Consider the following 25,613-nt stretch of genomic DNA (forward strand, 5'->3'; position numbering starts at 1 on the left):
ATGAGCAAGACAGAGTGAGACTCCATCTCAAAAAAAAAAAAAAAATAAGAAAAAATAAGAATAAAGAGGGGTTCTCACCAGACAGCAAACTATACTTTAAAGTTCTAGTAATTAAAATAGTGTGGCACAGGAACTGACACATAGACTAGTGGAACTGAATAGGGAATCCCAAAATGGCCCATATAGGACAGGAAATTTTATATATGGAAAAGAAGTATTTCAAAAGCAGAAGATAAACGTCTGTTTAGTAAATTTTATTGAAATAATTGCCTAAAACTTTAGGAAAAAGGTATAAAGTTAACTTGTACACAAAAAATTCCAGATGAGATAAAAATAGCTAAACATAAAATCTGTGAAAATATTTAGAAGAAAACAATATTTTTATTATCTAGAGTGGTTAAACCTCCTGAAGTAAGACTATCAGTGCAGGAAGTCATAAAGGAAAAGATAAACTAAACCAATGTATGCTAATACATGACAAAAAATAAAAGTTGAGACCTGGCATGGTGGCTCTCACTTGTAATCCCAGCACTTTAGGAGGCCAAGATGGGAGGATTGCTTGAACCCAGGAGTTCAAGATCAGCCTGGGCAACATAGCAACGCACTGTCTCTTTAAAAAAAAAAAAAAAAATTATTATTTTATTTATTTATTTTTATTTTATTTTATTTTATTTTATTTTTGAGACAGAGTCTCAGTCTGTTGCCAGGCTGGAGTGCAATGGCACAATCTCAGCTCACCACAACCTCTGCCGCCTGGGTTCAAGTGATTCTCCTGCCTCAGCCTCCTGAGTAACTGGGACTACAGGCATGTGCCACCACATACAGCTAATTTTTGTATTTTTAGTAGAGACGGGTTTCACCGTGTTGGCCGGGGTGGTCTCAATCTCTTGACCTCATGATCCACCCACCTCGGCCTCCCAAAGTGCTGGGATTACAGGTGTGAGCCACTGCCCTTGGCCAAAAAAAAATTTTTTTTTGATTAGCCAAGTATGGTGTCTGTATGTTACAGTCCTAGCTGTTCCGGAGGCTAAGGCAGAAGGATCACTTGAGTTCAGGAGTTCAAGGTTATAGTGCGATTTGATCGTGCCACTGCCTTCCAGCCTGGGCGACAGAGTGAGACACTGTCCTTGTCTCTTAAAAAAAAAAAAAAAAAGTGACAGGAATGGTTTTGTGAGTGGTGTGAAGGAGTAACTTGGACATTTTACTCAGTCTCCTTCTCCACCATGAGTTGTTTTGTTTTGTTTTGTTTTGTTTACAAGAATGTATTTACAAATTGCATGATTTCCTCAATGTTCTTGCCATAGTACATTAACGATGGTAAACACTCATAAATTATAGAAGCTATTATTATTTTTAAACTGCTTTTTTCACAATGATTCATATTTAGAAAACGTGTCTCCATGTCTAAATGTGTTTTTGTAAAATTTTCTTATGGTTCGAATAGCATTGCCAATTTGTTGTTGTGGTTGATGCCTTGCATTTTTCTACCATTCCTCATTACTACTGCTCAGTGCAGAGAGTAAAAGGTTTAATTATATTATTAAATGCATTGGCTTTGGAAGAGTCAGGGACACAAAGTTACAAAAGGACTATGAACCCTCTTCAAGGTGTACAGTCTTGTTTGACATTATGTTCCCATAAAAGCCACTAGGGGGACCGGGCCCAGTGGCTCACACCTGTAATCCCAGCACTTTGGGAGGCCGAGGCAGGCGGATCACAAGGTCAGGAGATCGAGACTATCCTGTCTAACATGGTGAAACCCCATCTCTACTAAAAATACAAAAAAAAACAAAGCAAAAAACAAACAAACAAAAAACCGGGCTTGGTGGTGTGTGCCTTGCCTGTAATCCCAGCTACTCGGGAAGCTGGGGCAGGAGAATTGTTTGAATCCAGGAGGCGAAAGTTGCAGTGAGCCATGATCGCGCCATTGCACTCCAGCCTGAGCGACAGAGAGAGGCTACATCTCAAAAAAAAAAAACAAAAAACCACTAGGGAACAATTTGAGAAAGTTTTCTCTCAAGTGCCAAATTGAGTGTAATTATATGCCTAGGGGGTTGGGCACTGGAGGATCCCCAAGCCCCGTGCCCTGTGGAACTTCTAGAGAGGACTTGTCTCTAGGAGCTGGGAAGAAACGGACCAAGGAGCCGAGAATGGGATACACATGTTTTTGAAAACTTCCCGTCTTTCTTTTTTGAAACAGGCTTCTTTCTAGTTGAGCCTACGCACTGACATTGGGATGATTCACATGTGACCCTCTAGAATGCTAGATTAGAAAGTTGGCAAGAAAAGGAGGATGGCGGTTGGTCTTGCGCTGTCTCCCAGGCTGGAGCGCAGTGGCATAATCTCGGCTCACTGCATCCTCCGCCTCCCAGATTTCAGCGACTCTCCTGCCTCAGCCTCCTGGGTAGCAGGGATTACAGGCATGTACCACCACGCCCAGCTAATTTTTGTATTTTTAGTAGAGATGGGGTTTTACCATGCTGGACAGGCTGGCCAGGCTGGCCAGGCTGGCCTTGAACTCCTGACCTCAGGTGATCTGCCCCACCTCAGTCTCCCAAATTGCTGCCATTACAGGTGTCAGCCACTGTGCCCGGCACTTTGTGTTGTTTTCTAGTCTCTCATTTATCTTTCCCTGATCTTTATGATTTTCTTCCTTCTGCTAACTTTGGGCTCTGTTCTTTTATTTCTTTCTTCCCCCACCCCCAGTTCTTTCAGATCAAAAGTTAGGTTGTTTATTTGCAATCTTTATTTTTTCTTAATGTAGGCATTTATTGCTATAAACTTCCCTCTTAGAACTGCTTTTGCTGTGTCTAAGTTTGGGTATGTTGGGTTTCCATTTTCATTTTTCTCAAGATATTTTAACAATTTCCCTTTTAATTCTTTCTTTGACCTATCGATTGTTCAGGAATGTATTCATTTCCACATATTTGTGAGTTTTCCCATTTTCTTCCTATTATTTGTAGTTTTAAGCCATTGTGGTTGGATGTGACTTCAGTCTTCATAAATGGTTAAGACTTCCTTTGTAGCCCGACATACCTATTCTGGAGAATGTCCCATGTGCACATGAAAAAACTGTGCATTCTGCCGCTGTTGGATGGAATGTTCTGGATATTTGTCTGTTAGGTCCATTGCTCTATAGTACTGTTCAAGTCCACTGTTTCCTTACGGATTTTGTCAGAATGATCTGTGCATTGTTGAAAGTGGGGTATTGAAGTCTCCTACTATATTGCTGCTTATTTCTTTCTTCTGTTAATATTTGCTTTATATGTTTCGGTGCACCAATGTAGGGTGAAAAACAATAGAAGTAAAACAATAGAAAAACAACAGAAAATATCAATGAAACTAAGATTTGGGTTTTTTTGAAAAGATAAAGTTCAGACTACCTAAACATTGAGAGGAGACTCAAAATTATAATGAAAGAGGAGATATTACACCAGATATCACAGAAATACAAAGAATAATAGACTACTAAAACAATTGTAATCCAACAAATTGGAAGTGAAATCAATGTGTAGAAGAGATACCTGCATTCCCACGTTCATTGCAGCAGCATTCACAATAGCCAAGGTGTGGAATTGACCTACGTGTCCGTCAGTGGATGACTGGATAAATAAAATGTGATATATATGCACAATGGAATAAAATCTATTCAGCCTTTAAAAAAAAAATGAAATCCTGCCATTTGTAACGTAGATGAACCTAGATGACATTATGCTAAGTGAAATAAGCCAGACACAGAAGGGCAAATACCACACAAGCACACTTATATGTGGAATCTAAAAAAGTTGAACTCATAGAAGCAGAGAGGAGAGTGGAGGTTGCCAGGGCCTGGGTGGGGAGTGGAGGGGCATGGGGAGATGTTGGTCAGAAAGTACAAAGTTTCAGTTAGGTTGATTAAGTTCCGGAGATTGATAGTATAGCCTGATGACTGTAGCTAAGAATGTATTGTATTCTTGAAAATTAAAATAGGTCTGAAATGTTCTCTCTCAAAAAATTAGAATGTGAGGTGATGAATGGGTTAATTAGCTTGATTTAATCATTTCACAGTGTTTACATGCATCAAAACATCACATTGTACACTGTAATGTATACAGTCTTTATCAGTTATCCCTGTGCCAGGCTCAGGGGCTCATGCTTGCAATCCTAGCACTTCGGTAGGCAGAGGCAGGAGGATTGCTTGAGGCCAAAACTTCAAGACCAACCTGGCCAATATATTGAGACCTCATCTCTACTTAAAAAACGAGGCCGGATGCGGTGGCTCATGGCTGTAATCCCAGCACCCGAGAGGGAGATGGGTGGATCACGAGGTCAGGAGTTCGAGACCAGCCTGACCAACATGGTGAGACCCTGTCTCTACTAAAAATACAAAAATTAGCTGGGTGTGGTGGTGCGCGCCTGTAATCCCCGCTACTCAGGAGGCTGAGGCAGGAGAATCGCTCGAACCCGGGAGGCGGAGGTTGCAGTGAGCCGAGGTCGTGCCAGTGCACCCCAGCCTGGGTGACACAGCAAGACTCCATCTCCAAAACAAAAGAAAATGTTTAATTTTTAAAAATATATTTTATAAATTAATTGTCCCTTAATAAAGCTGGGGAAAGAAATAACATGCGATGAATCATACATCATAAAAGAAGAAAATACATAATTTGCTTAAGGTCACTCCACTGGTAAGGGACAGGACATGGATTCAGACCCAGGTTTGCCAAGCTTCCAAACCTGCCTTCTGTCTGATATGCTGCTGGGTCTATCCCAGCCCACTCCCCAGTGAACACCATGCCCTTCTTGTGGCACAGGGAGAAATCTGGAAGATCTTCTGGCCAGAGGCCAGCTAATTCCTAAAATAGCAGCTTCACTATCTCTTGTCCCTCTCCACAAGGGGAGGAAGGAGCCCTGTGCCAGAAGTCTGGATAGGCTCAGTGAAGCTTCTTCATCTCCACTCCTGAGTTTTACCACTTAAACACCGGTAATGATCACATCTGCCTCATATACTGCACAATCTTACAGTGGTCAGATTATGATGGTGACACTATTCCCAATAGTGACTTTCATAAGATATAAAGACATGGCCGGGCACGGTGGCCCACGCCTGTAATCCCAGCACTTTGGGAGGCCGGGGCGGGTGGATCACGAGGTCAGGAGTTCAAGACCAGCATGGCCAATATAGTGAAACCCTGTGTCTACTAAAAATACAAAAGGGCCTGGCGCAGTGGTTCACGCCTGTAATCCCAGCACTTTGGGAGGCCGAGGCGGGCAGATCACGAAGTCGGGAGATCAAGACCATTCTGGCTAACATGGTGAAACCCCATCTCTACTAAAAATACAAATAATTAGCCAGGTGTGGTGGCGGGCGCCTGTAGTCTTAGCTCCTCGGGAGGCTGAGGCAGGAGAATGGCGTGAACTCGGGAGGTGGAGCTTGTAGTGAGCTGAGATCTCGCCACTGCACTCCAGCCTGGGCGACAGAGCAAGACTCTTGTCTCAAAAATAAACAAACATAAATAAATAAAAATAAAAATACAAAAATTAGCTGGGTGTGGTGGCGCACGCCTATAGTCCCAGCTATTCGGAAGGCTGAGGCACAAGAATCGCTTGAACCCGGGAGGCGGAGGTGGCAGTGAGCCAAGATTGCGCCACTGCACTCCAGCCTGGGCAACAGACCAAGATTGCATCTCAAAAGAAAAAAAAAGGACAAAGAGGAAACTGATTTCCTCCCAAAGCTTAGGTTCCTTTAGCAGCCTGCGTGAAGCATGGATAGATGACTTTGACATCTCCATGGGGTTTGTTTGCCTTTCATTTTTATTTCTTTTTTTAGAGATGGGGTCTTTCTCTGTCACCCAGGCTAAAGTGCAGTGACACAATCATATCTCACTGTAGCCTCAAACTTCTGTAACATCTTGGTTTACAGTACCTATAGGAGATCGCTGGTTAAGACAAAAGGTATAAGGGACACTGATGAGTCAAATTAATGAGGAGCGTAACAGTTCTGATTCTCTATGTTCTCAAGATGATCTTCACCAGCCTGGAACTCCTGGGCTCAAGGGTTCCTTCCACCTCAGCCTCCTGAGTAGTTGGAACTATGGGCACGAGCCACCATGCCCGGCTCTGTTTACCTTTTTAAAAAATAGTCTCTGCAATGTGTTTAGTGAGAAGACCGACTGAAATGACAGCACACTTAATGCCTATTGGCTCCTTGCCCCAGGAGGACATCGCCAATCATGCAGTGGTTCAAGCTCTAGGAATTTAATCTAGCACAAGATCCCACCTTGGGCAGGAGGTTGCACACCACAGACCTGTGCCTGGGGTGTTACCGGGCTGACCGGGGTAACATTCGTACATGAACGAGTCAACTTCACATGTGTTACTGAAAATCAGAAAATAATTGCTTAAACATTTTCCCTCTGAAACAGAAAGGTCTGAGAATCCGAAGCCGGTACTAAGTGGGAGAACAGTGGATGTTAAGACCTGGATACCCAGTTCATCCCTCAGGTGATCAACTCTAGCCTCTGGAGACCAGGGGGTTGCCCATTATGTGGCCTTAAGTGGTTTCTCCAACTTGGTATCATAACTTTTTGGTTTATTATTCCCATAAGAGAACCATTGGTTAGGACAAAAGGCTTCATGGACACTGATGATTCAAATTAATGAGCATAACAGTGATGATTCTCTGTGTTCTCATCAAGATGACCTCCACCAGACCTTCAAGTTAGAGTCATCCGATCAATATGTTTATACAGGAGTGATCTCTTGTTGTTCTGTCCAATTTAACTGCTGTTTATTGAGGTAAAGGCTATTCATCCTTGCAATATATACATTGAGGCGGTGTGATTATAAGTCACAGCTGGAAATCTCTTCCATCTTGCCACCTAGACACCAAACATCATAATTTTAAAAACAAACCCAGAAATTCTGTACCATTTAAATGCAAAATTTACAAATGTCCAAGAATTAAAGTAGCAGGGCTTCTGTATTATTCATGTCATAACACACAGATAAGTTTTCTCTGAATTTTAAAAATGTACACATTTAATATGTTTAAGTGATGTATATTTACATCTTAGTAACTCATCTTTCATCTTACGTATTAATCTGAAGTAAATGAAGTGGCAGACATCATTTGTGAAATAGAGGAAATTATCTTGATATTTTTGTTTGCTTTTTTTTTTTTTTTTTTTTTTTTTGAGACGGAGTCTCGCTCTTTTGCCCAGGCTGGAGTACAGTGGTGTGATTTCAGCACACTGCAACCTCTGCCTGCTGGGTTCAAGCGATTCTCCTGTCTTAGCCTCCTGAGTAGCTGGGGTTACAGGTGCCCACCACCACGTCCAGCTAATTGTTGTATGTCTAGTAGAGATGGGGTTTCATCATGTTGGCCAGGCTGGTCTCGAACTCCTGACCTCAAGTGATCCACCTGCCTCAGCCTCCCCAAAGTGCCGGGATTACAGGTGTGAGCCACCACGCCTGGCTTATCTTGATATTTTTAAGGACTGTATTGCATTTTATTTATTATTGGTTTTAAAGACAAGTTTTAAAGTATTCCATCCCCCGCCATTTTAGGATCTTGCTCTCTCACCCAGGCTGGAGAGCAGTGGCGCAATCACAGTTCACTGCAGCCTTGACCTCCTAGACTCAAGCAATCCTCCCACCTCAGCCTTCCGAGTGGCTGGTGCTGCAGCTGGATGCCACAGCACCCAGTTAATTTTTTAAATAATATATTTTGTATAGATGATGGTCTCATTTTGTAGCCCAGACTCTTCTCAAACTCCTGACCTCAAGCAATCCTCCTGCCTTGGCCTCCCAAAATGCTGGGATTACAGGGGTGAGCCACCCAGCCTTTAAAGCACTTGATTGATTGATTGATTGATTGATTGAGACGGAGTCTCACTGTCACCCAGGCTGGAGTGCAGTGGCGTGATCTCGGCTCTGCAACTTCCACCTCCCAGGTTAAAGAGATTCTTCTGCCTTAGTCTCCTCAGTAGCTGGGACTACAAGCATATGGCACCATGCCCGGCTAATTTTTGTACTTTTAGTAGCAACAGGGGGTTTCACCATATTGGCCAGGCTGGTCTTGAACTCCTGACGTTGTGATCCACCCGCCTCGGCCTCCCAAATTGCTGGGATTACAGGCATGAGCCACTGCTCCCAGCAAAGCACTTTAATAGAGTATCTAAAATAATATATTTACTTAAAATGACTTCGTTATATAATCATGTAGTATTTTTTTTTAACAGGTCTTAGGGTTGTGCAAGACCGCTTATTGTGAAAGTTTGTTTGTTTTTGAGACAGAGTCTCACTCTGTTGCCCAGGCTGGAGGGCAGTGGCATGATCTCAGCTCACTGTAACCTCCTCCCGGGTTCAAGCGATTCTCCTGCCTCAGCCTCCCAAGTACCTGGGATTACAGGCATGCACTACCACTCTCAACTAATTTTTGTACTGTTAGTAGAGACAGGGTTTCACCATGTTGGCCACGAACTCCTGACCTCAGGAGATCTTCCCACCTCAGCCTCTCAAAGTGCTGGGATTGCAGGCATGAGCCACTGTGCCTGGCCTGTTGTGAAAGTTCAAGGGTCAGCAAAGCTTGGAAAAATCTAAAGCGAGGAAGAAGGTCTGTGTTACTTTTCTAGGATGGCAATAGCAAACCACCACAAATTGGATGGCTTAAACCAACAAAGTTTTCTCTGACAGTTCTAGAGACTTGAAATCTGAAGTCAAGTGGTCAGCAAGGTTGGTTCCTTCTGGAGGCTTTGAGGGAGAAACCCACTTGGCCATCCCTCTCTCTCAGTTTCTAGTGGTTGGAGGCATTCCTGGCATTTCTCGGCTTGTAGACACATCCCTCAGTCTCTACCTCCATCTTCACATCACCTTTTCCTATCTCTGCATGTCCTTTTCTCTCTCTTATCAACACACACACTCAGTGGATTTAGGGGCTGCCCTAATCCAGGATGATCTTATCTTGATCCTTAACTAACTCTATTTGCAAAGACCCTGTTTCCAAATAAGGTTACATTCTGAGGTTCCAGGTGGACAGGAATTTGGGGAGGGATACTATTCAACTTAGATGCTTGCTTGCTTGCTTTTCTTTCCTTCCTTTCTTTCCTTCTTTCTTTCTTTTTGATGAAGTTTCGCTCTTGTTGCCCAGTCTGGAGTACAATGGTGCAATCTTGGCTCACCACAACCTCCGCCCCCCAGGTTCAAGAGATTCTTCTGCCTCGGCCTCCTGAGTAGCTGGAATTACAGGCATACGCCACCACGCCCAGCTAATTTTGTATTTTTAGTAGACACAGGATTTCTTCATGTTGGTCAGGCTGGTCTCGAACTCCTGACCTCAGGTGATCTGCTGCCTCGGCCTTCCAAAATGCTGGGATTACAGGCATGAGCCACTGCACCCGGCCAACCTAGATGCTTTCTACTCCTCTATTTCCAGTTGGAGGCAGAGTTACAATTCATAGTCCTAGCCCACTCTCCTCTCTCCTCCACCCAGATCCTGTGCCTCCACCTCCTCCCAGCTTAGCTAACTCCTGCTGGACCACGAACCACTGCCACTTCCTAAGGAAAATCTTGCTATACACATCTACCCCCAAAGCAAGCCAGTCCCCCTTTTATAAGTTTCTGAAGTAACCCGTGCTTTTGTTGAAGCGTTCTTCATATAATTAGTGTTGTTTTTTAATTTACATAATGTAAATTTATATTACATATTTTGTACATTCTATTTTCTGTAATATTTTATGCTATGTAATATTTTATATAAAGTATACTTTAGTTAACAATTTGTATAATTCTTTTAATGAATTACACATTGACTGTGAACTCTGTGAGGGTATAGGGACCAACTGATTTATTCATTGCTTTGTATCAGCACTGAGCCCAATGACATCACTCAAGTTTTGAACCATATTCTCTTTATAACATCACTTTAATTTTTCAGAGAAAATCTGTTCCTCAGCACAAGACTGACCCCCTTCTGGGTCTGCTATTGACTGCCTGCCTCATCAGGAATTCCCCTTTTGGGGATGCAGGCTGGGGGAGTTGTATGTTTTCTTTATTCAGCCTTCATGTCCCACAAAGCAGGGAAAAGATCTATGGTTGGATTTTGTGTTGTCTGAGGGATATCTACATTGCCTTGAAACCTGAGGCAGGGCATTTAAAATACAACTCCTTTGCGCAAACTGTAATCCCAGCACTTTGGGAGGCCAAGGCAGGCAGTTCACTTTGAGACCAGGAGTTGGAGGTCAGCTGGGGAAACATGGCGAAACTCCATCTCTACAAAAAAAAAAAACAAACAAACCCCAAAATCCAAAAAATCAGCCAGGCATGATGGTGTGCACCTATAGTCCCAGCTACTAGGGAGGCTGAAGTGAGAGGATCCCTTGAGCTCAGGAGGTCGAGGCTGCAGTGAGCTGTGATCACACCATATACTCCAACCTGGGCAACAGAGTGAAATCCTGTCTCAAAAAATAAAATATGGTACAGCTTCATTCATTGATCCTATTGAGATTTAAGAAAAGAATGGCCTAAGGAAGCTCACTTTTCTTATTTGTTCTTCCTCTCCGTTGCTTTGTTTGTTTGTTTGTGAGACAGTGTCTTGCTCTGTTGCCCAGGCTGGAGTGTGGTGGCGCAATCTCGGCTCACTCCTGTCTCTGCCTCCGGGTCCAAGGGATTCTCCTGCCTCAGCCTCCTGACTAGCTGGGATTATAGGCATCCACCACCACGCCCAGCTAATTTTTGTATTTTTAGTAGAGACGAGGTTTCACTGTGTTGGCTAGGCTGCGCCCACCTTGGCCTCCCAGATTCTGGGATTACCGGCATGAACCACCCAGCCTAGTCTCAGTTGCTTTTTTTCCCTTTCCCTCCCACCACCCTGGCTCCAGGTAGAGAGAGAATTGGGTCGTCTACATTTTAAAAACAAATTTTCTTTAGACATGGTATCAATAGTCTTTGATTTGGAACTTCAGCCATATGAAAGGGCCTTGTAAGGGGCCTTTGGACTTAGTCACACATTTGTTTTTTGAAGATGTTCCCAATGAAATTGGACCTTGTAAACTTTGTGCCTGATGATTTAAAGAACCCCCCTTTTCACCTCTTCTCTAAGAAAGTGTTGACATTTTCCACAGATCTGCGTGTGTATCTTCTCTTTCCTTTAAGTCATTTCTGACTTTTAGCAGTCTTTTTTAACTCCTCTCTTTTTGCTCAAAGCCAGAGTACCTGGAGGCCATCCCTTTTGAGAACAGGTGGTGCCAACATGTAACTCCTTGGGGAAGTTGGACAGGGAGGGAAAATAAATAAATCTCACCTAACACTCTCAGCAGGCCGGAAGAGCTTGTCTCAGAGAGCTGCAACGAGTGTCTCAGGAGGAAATGTCTGCAGAGAGTCAAGGTGTGAAGTATTAACAACAGCAAGAACCCTGTGGTTGAGTGGTGCTCTGTCCTTGGCAGTGCAGTGTCCTGGACCTCCCCTGGAACCTATTTTAAGCCCGTTAAGCATCTGGTGAATTGTGTATCTCAAGTCCTGAACCGGGACTGCTGCCACTCGCATTAAAGCTCCAATCTGCATGGAAAAGGAGTGTGGTTTGCACCCCAGCCTGGGGAGCTAGAACAAGTTGGGATGCCCCTGTATCTGTGAAAAGGATCTGTGAGTCTCAAGGGAACAGTGCCACAAGGGAAAAGTCTTACCAAGGTTTCCTCCCTACCTCACCCAGAGGTTTGAGGAACTCCTCTGTTCAAATGCTGTTGTTTCTGTCCGCTTCCAGATTCTTCCAGATCACACTCTTCCTGGTGTGAAGTTCAAGAAATAATTTTTCTCGGTGTTTGTTTTTCCACGCAGCCCCTGGCTTTGATTTTGCTTTTGGATGCTTTCCGTTTTCTCTAAATAGGAGGGTTCCAAGTCTAGTGTGTGCCGTCTGCCTCCTATTTCCTGCTGAGAACACTTGGTAATGAAGTGAGTTCCTAGTACTCTAAAACACGTTTGTGGCTCAAAAGCCCATACCTGCTCGTACCTCTGAAGTTAGGCCAGACAAGAGCAGAGGCCCCAGCTATTCATGCTGTGGGCATTTTCTCCCAGAGCTGGAGTTTTATGTCTGCACAGACCTTCTCTTAACATTTCAAAACCATCACAATATTGACTGACTAATGGCATTATAGTATGTTTAAACATTTAATATTACCACGACCGAGCTTTTGAAACTCCTGCCTCAGGAAAGGGAAAACCTCGATTTTTTCCTTTTAAAGGAGGCAGATGAGCCAAAAGGAAGGGCTTTTGCCCAAATACTTGTGACAAATGGAGGGAAGATAAGAAAGCAGCTGTTCTGACCTGTAGGCCAGAACAGGGTAGATGCTGGGAGAGGCGGGGGCTGTGCACGCACACACATGTATCTGATTTATTCGTGGCAGTTGCTTGTGTTTGTGGGAGCAGCCTAGCTTGCATGTTTTACAGAATATTTGGGGCCAGCTGATCCCGCAGCCTCGCTGGGATGGGCAGCCTCCCAGGCTCCACCTTGAGTCTTGGGGCAGTTCCAGGACCTCTGGGATCATCCTCGGAGTTCAGGTCAGGCCAGAAGGCGTTCAGTTGCCCTGGGAGTTGAGAGTCAGACTCTGGCTGATGGACCGGGAAGCAAAACGAAAGTCCAACATTGGTCTGTATTTTGAAAAACATCTGTCTCATCTCTCTCTGGCAGAAGAGCGTGGCTTGCAATTAGCCCCACTCTATGCTTAGGGTCTACACTAGCTCAATCCTCCAAAGTCCAGCACCCAGGCACGCCCACATACACCCCCATCCTTCTCAGTGCCATGACTTAGGCCCATCCAACCCTCACAGTAACTCTTTGCCTCAAGGGGCCACCAGGGGCTCTGCCTCTAAGGTACATTTGCCCCAGCTTTCCAGCCCTCGAGTTTTAGAGTCCATTTCTGACTCTCTGCCTGTTCATATGAACTTGATTTTTCCAGAGATCCTTTTTTTTCCAGACATGGCTACAATTCCTTTTGTCCCATTCCTAACACAGAATCTGTTTGGACCCACCCCCCTGTGTGAGTTCACCTTTCAGGGCTTCCAGCCTGGACAGTCACAGCAGACAAGTTTAACTGGTTGACCTATGATTACTCAGAACGTTTCTGATTGAGAAACGAACTTACGGTAATTGGTATTTACTGTGTGGCAGGTGGGAAACCCGCCATCTGAGTCCATTATCCCATTGAAGCCTCCTGTAGGTAGATGAGCCTGAGGGACTCATCTCTGAAATTGCATGGCTTGCCCAAGGGCCCAAATGGCAGTGCTGAGACCTGAACAAAGGATAATCTTGCACCAGACAGTTAATATTCAGATGAATTTGGACAAAGCTCTTTAGGTATTCGGGACAGAGAGTCCCAACTGGAAGGGGCCCTTTTTTTTGTTGTTTTTTTTCCCCCACTGCCAGCCCACAGATTGAACAGAAATTTTCGTGGATGTCTTTCATCCAACCTGGCTTCCCAAATATGCCTCCACCATCTTCTTTTACATCCAGATTAGCTGAGTCCTGTCCATTCCTGATCAGTCTGTTTTGACGACTGTTACTTCCCACCATCTCCTTTTTGAGAAATATTTGGTTGATACAACACTAATTGCCGTTTTTTTTTTTTTTTTTTTTTTTTTTTTTTGTGAGGTGGAGTCTCGCTCTGTCACCCAGTCTGGAGTGCAGTGGCCCGATCTCCGCTCACTGCAAGCTCCGCCTCCCGGGTTCACGCCATTCTCCTGCCTCAGCCTCCCGAATAGCTGGTACTACAGGCACCCGCCACCGCGCCCGGCTAGTTTTTTGTATTTGTAGTAGAGACGGGGTTTCACCATGTTAGCCAGGATGGTCTGGATCTCCTGACCTCGTGATCCGCCCACCTCAGCCTCCCGAAGTGCTGGGATTACAGGCGTGAGCCACCGTGCCCGGCTGGTTTTTGCCCTTTTAATGGCACCAACCCAATACTGATAGGGCTCGGATGAGTGGAGGAACACCAGGTTCTTCCTCTCCAGTCAAATGAGATAAAAAGACACGGACACACGTGGAGTGGTTTTAAGGCGTGGCGGAGAGTTTAATAAGAAAGAAAAGGCAGAAGGAAGAGGCTCCCCCATACGGGGGGGGCGGGGAGCTCCAAAGCCAAAGGAGGAGACCCCCAAGTGGGGTGGAAACCAGCTAGGTATATGTAGAGGCTGGAGGAGGCAGTGTCTGATTTGCATAGGACACGGGATTGGTTTGACCAGACGTGTCATTTACCTAACCTGCAAAAACTCTAGCCCTCCCACCCTATCCTTTTAATATGCAAATACAGGGCACCATGATGTTCTACACACGTGGGGATATGTGGGGGTGGCCATGTTGCCAGGCACATATGGAGGAAGGGCAAGAAGACAACAGTGAGAATGGCCATGTTTGGGTGGACCCAGTTTCTAATGGCCTGTATTTGCATACCAAAGGTTGCCGGCTGTAAGAGCTGGGGCTTTTCTGGAGCTGCTTTAAAAATGGAAACTTTGGCCAGGCACAGTGGCTCACCCCTGTAATCCTAGCACTTTGGGAGGCCAGGGGGATCACCTGAGGTCAGGAGTTCAAGACCAGCCTGACCAACATATCGAAACCCCATCTCTACTAAAAAATACAAAAAATGAGCCAGGCATGGTGGCACACACACCTATAATCCCAGCTACTCGGGAGACTGAGGCAGGAGAATCACTTGAACCCAGGAGGCAGGCAGAGGTTGCAGTGAGCCTGGATCGTGCCATTGCACTCCAGCCTGGGCAAGAGTGAAACTCCGTCTCCAAAAAAAAAAAAAAAAAAAAAAAAAAAAACAAAAAAAAAAACACTTAAAATGCAATCCTTTAGCAAGTTAAAAGTTAAAGTGGGACAAGTCCTCCTTGGGTTGTTTGAAGCTGCAACCCTTTTCCTTATCCAAACCTGGTCCTGATGAGCAGCATTAGGATGCGACTTTGCCACAAGGAATCCTAAGGTCATGGTAAGGGTTTTTTGGGGAATCAGACAGAGGCAGAGTTGAATCCCAGCTCTACCGTTTTCAGCTTTCTGACCTTGGGCAAGTTAATCTCTTTAAACCTCAGTTTTCTTACCTTTAAAAGACAGATTATAAATTCTACCTTGGTAGGGTTGTTTTAGATTGAAACGAGCTGATGTGTGTGTGCAGTTAACACAGTACACAGACTATAGTTACTATAGTTAATATTGGACCTCCCCCCCTGTGTCTTTTATAAAACCCACATTAGTTTTTGGAACTTCTAAAATAAACATATCATTAAAAGCAAGCTTTGCATTTTCATCATTTGTGTTTGTGCATCCAACAATTTAGGGTTTCCTTAATGCTTCACTTACTATTATTTTTAAATTAAATCCCAGTAGATAAATTCAAATGCCTGTGCATTTTCCTGTCTGAATATAACTAAGAACCAGGGGTCGCAGAGAGATTGAACCCATCACAGTTCCAGCTGTCAACAGACCCATGAAGAGTGCACTGATCAGAATCCAAGACTTAAAAGTTGGTCTGTCAACATCCGTAAAGACATGGCTCATCCGTTTTTTTAGGCCAGCGTTCTGTTGGTTTAGTTTTCTTGTAATCAAAGTCCTATAAACCAAGAGGAAAAATTCGAAAGGATCGTGAAGACAGACGAACAACAGGGAAAATATCCAAGAAGCTTGGCTTCTAAGGACTGTGTCCTTTGCTTGGGGTGGAAAGTCACAGAACTTAGCAAGCCAGTCTGCATGAGCCATCATAGATTAGGGGACTTGCCGGCCCAGCCAGCCTGCCTGCCTGCCACAGAGCCTCTGAAAAGAAAGAGAAAATCAGATCTTCAAAAATGCTCCATCCACTGCAGAGAAGAGATTCAGGAGAACAGTGCGTGACCTTAGCCAGAACATGTTGATGGGGATAGTCATTTTTGCAATTTCTTGAATATCTTTTCTCTGCTGGTTTCAAAACTGTGAAATAAATTCAGAAAAGAAGCCCACTATTTTGATGGAAGCTGTTTTGACATAAATGAAACCAGGCTTGGCACAAGGTGGAGGCGGGCTCTGGCCCAGGCAATGGAGCGGACGCTGGCAATTGAGGCAAGCTGGGGAAATTGTTTCAAGATGGAGCTGGATCCACTTGAAAGCGGAGGGAACTGGAGGGTACAGACATGCCATCAATGTTTGAATTTGTGTGTGAGGAGGATCAAATGCCTTCTGAGATACATGGACCCACGGGAATCTCCCTTCTTTTAGAGTCACCTCTGAGGAAGGTAAGGAGAGTGGCCGCCTTTTGGATGCTGTACTATGCGGGTTTGAGGATTACTTACTGGCTGGTTGTGACCTGTTGGATTTGGCTGGTTTGGAGAAAGGCAGAAACAGCAAATGTGCCAGCAGCTCTCACAGTGGAGGAATACGGGAGATGTGGCAGGGGCAGTGTGCAACTCAGCCCTTAGATCATCTTTGACACACTTTTCAGGGTGTGGTGGCCTTGAGGTTAGAAGATACATCAGACATAATCTCTGAGACGCGGTCTGCCTTCAGTTATCCCTGGGTGTTGATAGTAGCCTCTTCCAAGGCAAAGCTAAGGGCACTGCTATGTGTAGGAAAGCACAGAAATTGCCACAGGCAATGCACCTGGCAGGGCTGAAGACTTAGTGAGGAGGATGCCCTGGATTTTCTGTTTTTCAGCCCTGGCCAATCTTCAGCTCTGAAGGACAAGTCATAGCAAAGCCCCCTGTGATATGAAATACATGGTTTTGGCTGGTCCAGGGAGCAGGGCACAGGGGAGGTTTGGAAGCTTATTAGCACATGAGCCAGGCAAAGAAAGTAGAGAAGAGATTTGGACACGAATACATAGAGAAAGTAAATAAAATGCAGTTGATATGATTGCATGGTAACATGAATATATTAGCATATACAACTGCTATAGACTGAATGTTCTCTCCACCCAGAATCCACATGTTGAAATCTAATCCCCCATGTGAAAGTATTTAGAGGTGAGCCCTTGGGGAAGTGATTAGATCATGAGGGTGGTGCCTTCGTGAATGGGATTAGTATACTTACAAAAGAGACTCCAGTTCGTGACCAGCCTGGCCAACATGGTGAAACACCATCTCTACTAAAAATACGAAAATTAGCCAGGCATGGTGGTGCGTGTCTGTAATCCCGTCTACTCTGGTTGAGGTGGAAGAATGGCTTGAACCCGGGAGGCAGAGGTTGCAGTGAGCTGAGATTGCACCACTGCACTCCAGCCTAGGTGACAGGGTGAGACTCTGCCTCAAAAATAAAAAACAAGCCCGGTGCGGTGGCTCACGCCTGTAATCCCAGCACTTTGGGAGGCCAAGGTGGGCAGATCACCTGAGGTTGGGAGTTTGAGACCAGCCTGACCAACATGGAGAAACCCGATCTCTACTAAAAATACAAAATTAGCCAGGCGTGGTGGCACATGCCTGTAATCCCAGCTACTAGGGAGGCTGAGGCAGGAAAATTGCTTGAACCCAGGAGGCGGAGGTTGGGGTAAGCTGACATTGCGCCGTTGCACTCTAACCCAGGCAACAAGAGGGAAACTCCGTCTCAAAAAACAAAACAAAAAAACGAGACTCCAGAGAGCACCTTTACTTCATCCACCATATGAAGACAAAACACGAAGGCACCATCAGTGAACTGGGAAGTGGCCCTCGCCAGACATCAAGTCTGCTGCACCTTGATCTTGGACTTCCAGCCTCTGGAACTGTGAGAAATAAATTTCCTTTGTTTATAAGCCACCCAGTCTACGGTAATTTGTTATAGCAGCCTGGATAGATAAAAACGAAAACATATCGTACACTATTACTGTAGCAGTATTTAGAACTTCTGTTAATGAGGAAAGACTTGGTTGCATGACGACAAAGTAGAGTTGGTTTGTGACGTTGGAACGGTGGGAATAATGTGGAGAGGATGCTTTCTCCACTGAAATGGGGTCACATGAGCAAGCTTTGGAGGTGGAAGGGGCCACCAGGGGATTCATGGCCTAAACTAGATGGAATGTTAGATACTCACTGGACTGATGTGAGGGGAAAGGATGTGTGAGATCTAGCAGGACTATGAGATCTGTCTCTTTAGGGTAATGGGGCATGTTAGGAAAGTAAGAAAGATACCACCAAAAGGACATGTTCACCCAGGCATGATGGCTCATGCCTGTAATCTCAGCGCTTTGGGAGGCGGAGTTGGGCAGATCGCTTGAGCTCAGGAGTTCGAGACCAGCCTGGGAAACATGGTGAAACCCTGTCTCTACCAAAAATACAAAAAATTAGCCTGGCATAGTGGTGCACACCTGTAGTGTAGTCCCAGTTAGGAGGCTGAGGTGGGAGAATGGCTTGAGCCTGGGAGGCGGAGCTTGCAGTGAGCTGAGATTACACCACTACACTCCAGGCTGGGTGACAGAGCAAGGCCCCCTCTCAACAAAAAAAAAAAAAGAAAAAAAAAAAGGACATGCTCTCACAAATTGAGATTTTTGTAGGGGTTAAATGGCTCAAGAAAAGGTAGACCTCTAGAGAAAGAAAGTGGTGGCTAGGATTGGAATGGGCATTAACTGTGAAGTGGGCATGAGGGATCTTTATTAGAGTGATGAAAATGTCCTAAACTGATTTATGGTGATGAAATTTACACACAACTCAGTAAATTTCCTAAAAATCATTGAATTATACATTCGAAACAGATGAATTATATATGTTAGATGTTAGATATGCCTCAGTAAAGTCATCTTTTAAAGAGCCTTTTTTTTTTTTTTTTTTTTTTTTTTTGAGACGGAGTCTTGCTCTGTCGCCCAGGCTGGAGTGCAGTGGCCGGATCTCAGCTCACTGCAAGCTCCACCTCCCGGGTTTACGCCATTCTCCTGCCTCAGCCTCCCGTGTAGCTGGGACTATAGGCGCCCACCACCACGCCCGGCTAATTTTTGTATTTTTTTAGTAGAGACGGGGTTTCACCGTGTTAGCCAGGATGGTCTCGATCTCCTGACCTCGTGATCCGCCTGTCTCGGCCTCCCAAAGTGCTGGGATTACAGGCGTGAGCCACCGCGCCCAGCCTTTTTTTTTTTTTTTTAATGGATCTTTTCATGGACCAGCATTTGTTGTGGTGCCACTGTGCTGGTGCATGAAGGTACAGAGACTAAAGAGTTTTACAAAGGGCAAAAATAGGCAATTCTCAAGATATATGACTACTAAGAATTTTGACCTCAGTAGTCATCACTGACTTGTGGATTTGAAGTAAAGTGAGGTAACTTTTGATTATTAGACTGGCAAGGATTATCAAGAGTGACAAGATGATAAAGAGTCACAAGAGCACAGTGGCTCACGCTGGTTATCCCAGCACTTTGGGAGGCTGAGGTGAGTGGGTCAGTTGAGGTCAGGAATTCGAGACCAGCCTGGCCAACATGAAGAAACCTTGTCTACTAAAAATATAAAAATTAACCGGGCGTGATGGCGGGCGCCTGTAATCCCAGCTACTCGGGAGGCTGAGGCAGGAGCATCGCTTGAACCTGGGAAGTGGAGGATGCAGTGAGCCAACATGGCACCACGGCCCTCCAGCCTGGGTGACAGAGCAAGACTCCACCTCAAAAATAATTAATTAAAAAAAAAGAGTGACAATATTCAGGAACACATGGGTTCTCTAAGACACCACTGATGGGATTCTGAATTGTCACCCTCTTGCTAAAGGAAAGATTGACAGTACATATGAAAGAATTTGAATGTGCCTATGACCCAATAAGACCTTTGACCTAGGAAATCCCCCTAAAGGTATTTATCTTCAGGAGACTTCACCATCAACATGCTGACACTTCCCACACTTTTATCTCCAGACGAGTCTGCTGCCCCCAAATCCGGATTCAGATATCCGCTGCCTCACAACTACCACATGAGCATCTCAAACTCAAGGTGTCCAGAACTTCTGAACAGATTTATGCATTCAGAATAGGTCAGATAGACCCTTCCCAGAAAGCTGCTCTACAGCCTCAGGTGATGACTGCTCACTCCATCCTTTCAGGTGCTCCGATACCTAGACACCACCTGTCTCAGTCCATTCATGCTGCTATAACAAAAATACCACAGATTGGGTGATTCATAAAAACAGAAACTTGTTTCTCACAGTTCTGGAGGCTGGAAAGCCCAGGATCAAGGCACTAGCAAGCTTGGTGTCTAGTAAGGGTGTGGTCTCTGCTTCCAAGATGGCACCTTGTTGCTGCATCCTCCAGAGGGGATAAACGCTGTGTCCTCTTATAGTAGAAAGAATGGAAGAACAGAAGAGGCCTTGCTTGTTCCTCCGGTCCTTTTATTAGGTAGCTAATCCCATTCACGAGGCCTCTGGCCCCACGATATAATTACATCCTAAATACCTCACCTCTTAATGCTATCACATTGGGATTTAAGTTCCAACACTGGGATTTTGGAGGGACACATACACTAAAACCATAGTACTGTCTCGACTCCACATCCCATATCAAATCAAAAAGCAAAAGCTGTTGTCTCCACTTTCATCATTGATGATGATTCTGGCCATTTCATACCACTTTCACTGCCGTTCTACAGTGAGCCACCTTTTCTCTCTGGAATTCCTGTAGATGTTATTCTCTCTGGTCTCTCTGCTTCTAACCTTGCCCAATCATAGTCTGTTCTCAACACAGAAACAAAGGGGTCGTGTTAAAACGTAATGCATTTCACATTATTCCTCTGCTCAAAACTCAGTAGCTCCCCAATTTGCGCAAAAGTCTTTAACAACAGCCTACTACAAGTCCTTGCATAAATGGGTCTCTGTTACCTCTCCTAACTTACCTCCTATTACTCCTCACTCACTACTTTGCAGCTACAAAGGCCTCCTTGCTGTTTGTCCAACACAGCGGGTATGATTCCAGTTGACCACTTCTGCGCTGGCTGTTCTCTCTGTCTGGAACACTCTTCTCCCAGGTAGCTGCACTGCCAACTCTTTGACTTCTTCAAGTCTTTTTTCAATGTATTCTTCCCAGTGGGGCTACTCTAACTGCAGAATTTAATATTTCAACCTGACTTCCAACCCTTGGCATGCTGGAACCTTTGTAGCCTGTTGAGTGTTTTATTTAGGGCTTCACTCCCATTGCCCAGGCTGGAGTGCAATGGCGCGATCTTGGTTCACTGCAGCCTCTGCCTCCCAGGATCAAGCGATTCTCCAGCCTCAGCTTCCCAAGTAGCTGGGAGCAGAGGTGCACACCACTGCACCTGCCTAATTTTTGTATTTTTTATGGAGATGGGGGTCTCACCATGTTGCCCAAGCTGATCTTGAACTCCTGAGCTCAAATGATCCACCCGCCTCAGTCTCCCAAAGTGCTGGGATTACAGATGTGAGCCACAGCACCAGGCCTTTTCAGTGTTTTCTATTTCTTATAGCCCATCTCACTTTGTAACACACCTTATAGTTGGATGCTTACTTTAATAGGTGTATTGTTGGTCTGTTTGCCCCCACTAGATTGTAAACTCCACAAAGACAGGAATCTTGGTTCACTTCTGTGTCCCCGAATGCCTAGAACAGTGCCTAGCTTGTAGCAGGTATTCAATAACTATTTGAATGAATAATGAGTGAGTGAATTTGTAATGAACAACTAGTAATTTTTATGACCAGAAAAGATAGCATTATGTCAAGAGGAAAAAAAGAGAAATGAGTTCCTACGTACGTGTTCTGATGCTCCTCACTTCCCTGATGAGGTGAGACTGACTCAGTCATGTACAGCAAAGTCTGACTTTCCCAGCACTCCCTGTCGTACCACCCCTCCGGGAAAATGTGGCCAACCTCATCAAGATAAGTTGTGTGGTAGAGCTGTGTGGCTAGAGTTCTAATTTGATGGTGTATAGACTGCAGGTAAATCTTAGAGAATTATAAGAAACCTTAATCCACTCACAATAATTTAATAAAGAAATGCAATCACTGGCAAATACAAGCCTAGAGATTCTCTCTTTAGGGCCAGTATCTCTAAAGTACGTTTTATAAAATCAGTTCATATCGTTGATCAAGCATTTTCTGCTTCATTTAGCTTCCGAGTTCTTATTTCCAACAGGTGTATGGGTGCTGTAAAAAGCTTTTATTGATTCATGCGGAAAGGAGATACATGAAAACCTTTGAGGAAACCAAATCTTCGTGTAAACTTACATGATAGAAAGACCACACTGTTATTCCCTTCCTGTGAGGCTTTGTTGGAGTTGAAATGTGCAGTGCATCCTATGGTGGAGTCACTTTGTTGCAAGAGTTGTGAATTTAACTCCTTCGTGATAGTTTGAGATGTGAACTTTCAAGATCAATATGAAAGTCGGTGATACTTTGTTGCATAGAGGTCAAAATATTTTTTTTCATTGATCGTATCATTTAGCTGCTTTTTATCTGGTGTTTTCTGTAGTTCTCCCTCTTTGTACTCCTTAAATCTAGGAGCTCATAGCAGTAAACAGAAAAAGAACTAACTCTGCTTCAGCACAGAGGGACAGTGCAGCTAACGGTCCAATGAGTGCAAGAAGTAGAATTTCACCAGGGAAAGGTGGAGGATGGACACTTAATGCTGATTGACACAAATGGAACTGCTGCCTTAGAAGCTGGTATCCTGAATTTAATTAGTGTTATGCAACCATAGAGTAAAATATCTATCTCTTTCTTACTCCTCTTAATATAATCCTACCTCTGTTCCGTCTTAAAGAGAAATTTATTTTCAGCTGGACTCAGTGGCTCATGCCTGTAATCCCAGAACTTTGGGAGGCTGAGGCAGGAGAATCACTTGAGGCTAGGAGTTTGAGACCAGCCTGGGCAACATAGCAAGACCCCATTTCTATTACATAAAAATTAAAATAGCTGGGATTGGTGGCCTGCGCCACTTGGCAGGCTGAGGCAGGAGGATCACTTGAACCCAAGAGTTCAAGGCTGCAGTGAGGTTTGTTTCGTTTCATTTTGTTTTGAGACGGAGTCTCACTCGGTCACCCAGGCTAGAATGTAGTGGTGCCATTTTGGCTCACTGCAACCTCCACTTCCCGATTCAAGCAATTCTCCTGCTTCAGCCTCCTGAGTAGCTGGGATTACAGGTACCTACCACCACACCCAGCTAATTTTTGTATTTTTAGTAGAGATGGGGTTTCACTATGTTGGCCAGGCTGGTCTCTAACTCCCGACCTCAGGTGATATGCCCACCTTGGCCTCCAAAAGTGCTGGGATTACAGGCGTGAGCCACTGCACCCGGCTGGCTGCAGTCAGTTATGCTTGCAGCACTGCATTTCAGGCTGGGTTACAGAGTGAGATTTTGTCTCACAAAAAAAAAAAAAGAAAAATTTATTTTCAATATTGGTTTGATTTTTAAGATGCATATTGGTTTATATTAATTATTGGTATCAAGAATAAAATGTCATTGAGCTCCTTTTATAGGCTTAATGTTGGGGAAAAGACTAATTATAAACTGACTTATTTTGTGTATTTTCCCATTATACGTCAAGAACTGTGATTTTACTAGTAAGCTACCAAGCTAACGCACCAGGGTTTTATGGATGTTGGCAGAAGACAGACTCCGGGCTCAAAGATGAAAAACATTCATTACTGACTGAAATAGCAGTATCCAGAGTATCAGCATATTTGCACTGGCTCCCCAAGCCCCAGTTCCTTCAGGGCAATATGGATCTCTGTCCTGGTGGATAGTTGAGTGTGACTTAAATTCCACTGCTAAACTATGTGGTGCCTGGGTGTGGTGGCTCACACCCGTAAAGCCAGCACTTTGGGATACCAAGGCAGGAGGACTGCTTGAGCCTGGGAGGTCGAGGCTGCAGTGAGCCATGATCATGCTATGGCATTCCAGAGACACAGTGAGACCCTGTCTCAGAAACAAACAATAAACTGTGTAATGGTAACACGTTTTGGTAGTTGATAATCTGAATGGGGTGTGAATGACTGATAATGTATCATTGGTCAGAAAAAAAAAAATCTCAAATATTTACCCTAATTATTTCTTCACTCAACATGTGTCTTCCAATCTAAATTTTGTGATAAAAATAATTAAATGGGCCGGGCGTGGTGGCTCAAGCCTGTAATCCCAGCACTTTGGGAGGCCGAGACGGGCAGATCACGAGGTCAGGAGATCGAGACCATCCTGGCTAACACAGTGAAACCCCGTCTGTACTAAAAAAAGACAAAAATAGCTGGGCGAGGTGGCAGGCGCCTGTAGTCCCAGCTACTACTTGGGAGGCTGAGGCAGGAGAATGGCGTAAACCCAGGAGGCGGAGCTTGCAGTGAGCTGAGATCTGGCCACTGCACTCCAGCCTGGGCAACAGAGTGAGACTCCATCTCAAAAACAACAACAACAATTAAATGTACACGTTTTGTAATGAAGAAGACATTTTTGTTTATTTGTGTTCTGTATTAGTTTTTCACGCTGCTAATAGAGACACACCCAAGACTGGGTGATTTATAGAGGAAAGAGATTTAATGGGCTCACCATTCCATGTGGCTGGGGAGGCCTCACAATCATGGCAGAAGGCGAATGAGGAGCAAAGTCACATCTTACATGGCAGCAGGCAAGAGAGCATGTGCAGGGGAATTCCCCTTTATAAAACCATTGGATCTCTTGAGACTTGTTCACTATCATGAGAACAGCACGGGAAACACATACTGCTGTGATTCAGTTACCTCCCACCAGGTCCCTCCCATGACATGTGCAATTATGGGAGCTACAATTCAAGATGAGATTTGGGTGGGCACCCAGCCAAACCATATCATATTCCCTGCTCTAGATTCCAGATAAGGGAGAGGAGGGAAGTGGTGCTCAGCCCCAGCCATTTATGCTGAGTAGAGGAGGTGAGAAGTAGTAGAAAGTGGCTTCCTCAGTCTGTTCCTTCAGTGAGCAGTTGAAATGCACTGTTCTAGTCACATCTACTCCTAGGCCTAGACTCTGACCTGTTTTCAAAGCCTCATGTACTTAAGCCCTGTCTGTCTGCCTCCATCTGAACAAGGCGCTCTCTCTCTCCCTTTCTGTACTAGCAAAGAAGTCGATTATCTTCAGGGAAGGTATTATAAGCACACCGAAGGTATCAGTCACTTTTTTTTTTTTTTTTTTTTTTTTTTTGAGACAAGGTCTTACTCTGTCACCTAGGGCGGAGTGCGGTGGCACAATCATGGCTAACTGCAGCCTCAATCTCCTAGGCTCAAGCGATCTTCCCGCGTCAGGCTCTCAAGTAGCTGGGACTACAGGTGTGCACCACTACACCTGTTTATTTTTCGTAGAGATGGAGTCTCACTGTGCTGCTCAGGCTAGGATGTCAGTCACTCTTACTAGACAATATTCAGCCAAAAAAATTCCAGCTTGAGTCCCCTAAGGACAATTTGATTCTGTCTAGGGAGGCTTGTGGAATGTAGTGGGGAGGCAACACCCGAGAGAGTGCCCTTGGCAACCTGGGTCCCATCCCTCTTATGGGACTGTCCAAACTTGCCCCCGTTTCTCAGCCAAGACTTCCCTGAGAAATTAATCTATATAGATTTAACACTTCCTCTCAACCAGTTGTTCTCTGGGAACCTGTAGATTTACAGCATCAGACAGTTCTCTAATTAGGCTTAGCAGGTTTTCAAAAGACCGCAAACAGCTTTGTAGCCTCCCATTACTTCTTAGGGGAGGGAAAATCCTGGGCACGAACAATTA

General features: G+C 44.7%; 2 protein-coding genes across 9 annotated transcripts in view; both read left to right on the plus strand.

The window, feature by feature from the left end:
- The window catches only part of PDZD2 (PDZ domain containing 2), a 480,171-nt gene that overhangs the window by 320,858 nt on the left and 133,700 nt on the right, over positions 1-25,613 (plus strand). The window lies entirely within an intron of this gene.
- SUB1 (SUB1 regulator of transcription) overlaps positions 1-25,613 on the plus strand; it is a 731,929-nt gene that overhangs the window by 65,365 nt on the left and 640,951 nt on the right. The window contains exon 1 of one of the 6 annotated variants that reach the window (XM_050793889.1): positions 14,066-14,084. The exons of the other annotated variants lie outside the window; for them this stretch is intronic. The gene's annotated coding sequence lies outside the window, so the exon portion shown is untranslated. Of the gene's footprint in view, positions 1-14,065; positions 14,085-25,613 lie in introns of those variants that run through there. 6 annotated transcript variants of the gene reach the window in all.

Source organism: Macaca thibetana, chromosome 6, assembly GCF_024542745.1.
Source record: "Macaca thibetana thibetana isolate TM-01 chromosome 6, ASM2454274v1, whole genome shotgun sequence".
Classification (NCBI taxonomy): domain Eukaryota; kingdom Metazoa; phylum Chordata; class Mammalia; order Primates; family Cercopithecidae; genus Macaca; species Macaca thibetana.